The sequence below is a fragment of the Triticum aestivum genome, chromosome 7B (genome assembly GCF_018294505.1).
Source record: "Triticum aestivum cultivar Chinese Spring chromosome 7B, IWGSC CS RefSeq v2.1, whole genome shotgun sequence".
NCBI lineage: Eukaryota > Viridiplantae > Streptophyta > Magnoliopsida > Poales > Poaceae > Triticum > Triticum aestivum.
Genome location: NC_057813.1, coordinates 250,829,353 through 250,835,006, shown reverse-complemented (window position 1 = coordinate 250,835,006; position 5,654 = coordinate 250,829,353).

Below are 5,654 nucleotides of genomic sequence, written 5' to 3'. Positions count from 1 at the left end.
TCTACTACTTGCATTGGAGTAGTATAGCATGTTACTGTTCGGTTAATGCTATTATGTTGCATAGCATGTCATTGTTGCTACAGTTGTTGATACCTTACCTGCAATCCTAAATGCTTAGTATAGGATGCTAGTTTATCATCAGTGGCCCTACATTCTTGTCAGTCTGCCTTGCTATAGTATCGGGCCGTGATCACTCGGGATGTGATCACGGGTATATACTTGTCGTGGTATTCTCACGGGGGGTGCAAGACGACATATGCCACAAGGTGGCTTCATGTGAGGGCAAGATTGCTACCGGAATATCCAGGGACGGGTGTGCGAGTAGCACGCGCTAGTTTACCTAGGTTCGGGGCTCTCCGGAGAGATAACACCCCTACTCCTGCATGTCTGAGTATATCTAGTATATCTGGTACAGAGTGCTCCTGGAGCTGTATCTGAGGTCAGTGCTGTAGGCATCTGGCCTCGTATATGCATATGAGCACAAGTGAGAGAGTGGCTAGTTAGTGGCTGAATGAAGTGGCCGTGGTGGTGCTTGTGTGCTCATGCGTGAGTGAGTGTGGATGGATGGATGGATGGGTGTGTGCATTATATAGGCATGGCTAGCTTAGCATGTAAGCTATGTGGTGGCATGGGAGCAAGGGGGTATGGTGAGGTGTCATGCTTGTCCCCTGGGTCACTTCATAAATAGTGCCAGGGGACAAGTGACACTATACATGATGGCATCGAGGTACAGTTGTCTCGTCCGCGGTATGGCTGCCACGTCAGGGTCTTGTCGGTGTCGGGTCGGGCTGCAGTCGGCAGCCGGCTGGTTGGCGCAGTCGGCAGCCGGCTGGTTGGCGCAGTCGGCAGCCGGCTGGTTGGCGCAGTCGGCAGCCGGCAGTCGGCAGCCGGCCGGGCAGAGAAGTTGGACGGGAAGCCGGTAGGAGCGGCCAGGCAGTCGGACTGAGGGGCTTTGCTAGCCCCGATGTCTTGATTTATTATTTCACCGTCTTCGGGGTATCCGTGTCCAATTACTCCGACAGTAGCCCCCAAGCCTCCGGGCAACTTAGCAAAGTTGGGCAAAGGTTTTTTGGCGAGTGTTCATGGAAATGATCATGAAAAAGACAAAGTTCATCCATGCAGATATATCAAATGTTTGCTTTAAGCATTGCCAGTTTTTATGTGGAGGGTGCCAACTCGGTTTCGTCCGAGCCCCCTTAATCTTTTTCGTTTTCCCTCCGCTTTTTGGCTTGTGCTCTTGCTTTGCCGGACAGCTGTTCTGCGGTCTGTGGCTGAGAGTGGGCCACGAAGTGGAGTGTACAGTACTCAGACTCTGGGAGCAGATTCGACCGAGTAGATACTCGTAAAGGAAACGGCCGGGTCGCCCGAATCGTTTTTCTTCCCGAACGTTTTTCACGTGGGTGGCCTCCAGCATTCACTCTTGCTAGTCGGACAGCCGCTCTGTGGTCTGTCTAAGATTGGGCCTTTGCTACCACGCATGGTACTAAGCCGTCTGTGGGAACTAACGTCTCAGGCCAAGTGGCCAGCCCCCGGGCCAACTCTGGCTGGCGCCGGGGCGAACAATGATGCAACTGTAATAAAATGCAAAGATGCCCCCCGAGCATCGCTCAAGGTTATCTGTGCTTTCGCAGTGCAAAAAATATGCAGGTGAGGAGCTCACATTGATTTTCATGTAACCGAGGCGGAGTTTGTCGAAGACAGCCGGCGCGGCTCGGCGCTCGCGGAGTGCACCGGCGCACCCGCTAGGTGTAGCCTTCGAGCCCCCGGGTGCTCGAAGAGGGGTCCCGGCCGATCAGGCTCGACCGGCCAGGCGGCGAGGCGTCTTGCAACGCCCTTTTCTTCTTTTTCTCTTCTGCCGGCTGCTGGCAGCAGGACAAAACTCTTCTCTTGTCTGCAATCTTCGTGGGGGCGCGCCAGCGCACCCGCTGGGTGTAGCCCCCGAGATTCGGGCCGACTGCTGAGCAGTCGGGCCGGATCTCCCGGCAACTACTTTGTCTTCTTCCTCGCGGGGGCGCGTCAGCGCACCCGCTGGGTGTAGCCCCCAAGATTCAGGCTGACTGCTGAGTAGTCGGGCCGGATCTCCCGGTGACTACTTTGTCTTCTTCTTTTTGTCTGCCCGTATAGCCGGACGGACACTTCTTCTGCTTCGTTTCTCGGACGCCCACTTTTTTTCTCCAGCCGGCCTCTGCTTCTCTTTTTCAGCTGTCTGTTGACTTTTCTCGAATAGTCGGCTGTGGCTGAGCAGCCGTCTGTTGACTTTTCTCGAACAGTCGGCTGTGGTTGAGCGGCCGGGCAGTCGGACTGTGGGGCTTTGCTAGCCCCGATTTCTTGATTTATTGTTTCACCGTCTTTGGGGTATCCATGTCCAATTACTCCGACAATACTATACATATATACATACTATACAGATGGTGACTAAAGTTGGGTTGGCTCGTTGAGTACCCGCAAGTGATTCCGATATGGGGGCTGAAAGGACAGGTGGCTCCATCCAGGTAGTGGTGGGCCTGGGTTCCTGACGGCCCCCGAGTGCTACTTTGAGGCAGAGCGACAGGGTAGGTTGAGACCACCTAGGTGAGAGGTGGGCCTGGCCCTGGTCGGCGTTCACGGTTACTTCATAATAACACGCTTAACGAGATCTTGGTATTTGATTTGAGTCTGGCCACTGGCCTATACGCACTAACCAACTACGGGGGAACAGTTATGGGCACTCGACGCCGTGGTATCAGCCGAAGCCTTCTTGACGTCAGCGACTGAGCGGCGTGCGCCAGGTTGGACCGCATAACGCAACTTCCTTTGTAATGGAGGTTGCTAGGTCTGCTCATCGGCCACGTTCGCAACATGCAGGTGTGCAATGGGCGATGGGCCTAGACCCCTGCGCGCATAGGATTTAGACCGGCGTGCTGACCTTTCTATTGTGCCTAGGTGGGGCTGCGACGTGTTGATCTTCCGAGGCCGGGCATGACCCAGGAAAGTGTGTCCGGCCAAAGAGGATCGAGCGTGTTGGGTTATGTGGTGCACCCCTGCAGGGAAGTTTATCTATTCGAATAGCCATGTCCCTCGGTAAAAGGACGACCTGGAGTTGTACCTTGACCTTATGACAACTAGAACCGGATACTTAATAAAACACACCCAGACAAGTTCCAAAGACAACCCGGTGATCGCTTTTCCATAGGGCGACGAGGTGAGGATCGCCGGGTAGGATTATGCTATGCGATGCTACTTGGAGGACTTCAATCTACTCTCTTCTACATGCTGCAAGACGGAGGCTGCAGACGCGTAGTCATCGATAGGACTAGCTATCCCCCTCTTATTCTAGCATTCTGCAGTTCAGTCCACCAATATTGCCTCTTTACACATATACCCATGCATATGTAGTGTAGATCCTTGCTTGCGAGTACTTTGGATGAGTACTCACGGTTGCTTTGCTCCCTCTTTTCCCCTTTTTTCTTCTTCTTCTCGGATGCCGCAACTAGACGTTGGAGCCCAGGAGCCAGACGCCACCAATGATGACGACTCCTACTACACTGGAGGTGCCTACTACTACGTGCAGGCCGCTGACGATGACCAGGAGTAGTTTAGGAAGATCCCAGGCAGAAGGCCTTGCCTTTTCGTTTGTTGTTGCTTTTGTGCTAGCCTTCTTAAGGCAAACTTGTTTAACTCATGTATGTACTCAGATATGGTTGCTTGCACTGACTCGTTTGTATTCGAGCTTATGTATTCAAGCCCTCGAGGCCCCTGGCTTGTAATATAAAGCTTGTATTATTTTAATTTGTGTCTAGAGTTGTGTTGTGATATCTTCCCGTGAGTCTCTGATCTTGATCATACACATTTGCGTGTATGATTTGTGTACAATTGAATCGGGGGCGTCACAAGTTGGTATCAAAGCCGACTGCCTGTAGGAATCCCCCTTTCACACTCCTTGGCCGAATTCGAGTCTAGTCACTACAAAACTTTTACTAACATGGATGTGTGTCTTACGGGCCCACTGTCACGCCCAATATGCGATACTATCCTAAAGAGACTCGAAGGTCCCACCAAGGATAGAACCGCATATTGGGCGTGACAAGTTGGTATCAGAGCCAGGTTCGAGTTCCTTTTGGATATGGTCGCATATTGGGCGTGATAAGTTGGTATCAGAGCCAGGTTAGGGTTTGGACAGGGATTGATCCGCGAATTTGGAAGGGGAAGGCACATTTATAGGTAGAGGAAGCTAGGAGAGTCCAAATGAGGAGCGGTTTTCGCCCACACGATCGTGATCGAACGGCCGAGAGCATGGAGGGGAGTGTAACGCCCCGTATCTGATGCGTCAGGTGTCCTTCAGTTATTCGCCGTCATTGCCTTGTCAGCTGCTTGCGTGTTGCATTTTGCCATGTCATCATCTGCATTTCATCTGCATGTTTTTTAAAACTTGCATCCGTCCGGGTTCTCCCGGTTCTCTCGGTTGTCCGTTCGGAGTCCGGACCTCTTGCGCACGCCCGTTGCCCCTCTCAGACCTTGTTTTCGTGTGCGGGTGTTAAAATTTCTCGGAATGGCCCGAGGTTTGCCAAGCGGCCTTGGTATAGCACCGGTAGACCGCCTGTCAAGTATCGTGCCATTTGGAGGTCGTTTGATACTACAATGGTTAACCACGCAGCCCGAAACCCCCCTTTCTCTTTGCAGCCCAACACCCCTCCAAAGTGGCCCAAAACCCATATAACTCCCCTCCATGCTCTTGGTCGTTCGATCACGATCGCGTGGCCGAAAACCGCACTCCATTTGGAGCCTCCTAGCTCCCTCTACCTATAAAAACACTTCCCCCTCCGAAATTCCGGATCATTTCCCCCCTAACCCTAGCAGATTCGTCCCCGCCACCATCGGACACGTCCAGCCGCAGCCGGACACGTCCGGGTCGCCCCGCCGCCGCCACGTGGTGCGCCGCCACTCGTCTGCCGTGCCGCCCCCGCCGCCGCCCCCGCATACAATAAATCTTATTCTTATCATTCAAGTGAGTAATCTTTTCCTTCAGAGTTTGTTCTTGAGGAATAAATTCTAGTTCCAAGTGTTCTCATCTTTTCTTTTCCGGAGTTCAATTTTCGTCGGCTATTTTGTCGGAACCTCCATCTAAATCACCGCAAGGCTCATCTTATTCTTTCATCCTTCATTCTATCTCATCATCCTTTTTGTCAATGGAGTTCTTCATGGTGGTTCTTCATGACTTATGTCATTCTTCAAGTTTTCATCAAGATTTAGTTGCTGGAGTTCAAGTATCTTTTCTTCTCGTGTGTCGAAGTGCAATTAATTCTCCGTATTCTTTTGAAGTGGAGTTTTGCATTCCTTCGTTCTTCTCAGCTATTCTATCATATCCGTTTGCGGCTGGTTATCACCTCATAATTCCTGAGATGTTATCCATAAGTCCACGACAAGCTAATTCTTTTCGTTGTTGAATTTTTTCAACAATTCCATTCAATCTTTTCTTCTAAGGTTGCTTTCTATTTCATTCGTGGCACAAGTTGTCATTTTCTTCTTCGTTGTTTTCATTCAACTCTTTTAATTCTTTCCGGAGGTTTTGTGTCATGTCTTCATCAAGTGTCATTCCATCTTGTGAAGCTCGTGTTCTTTTCCCCAGGTTTCAGCTGGAGTGCTGCCTAAATCCTTTCAGTCTTATTCGTTTCTTA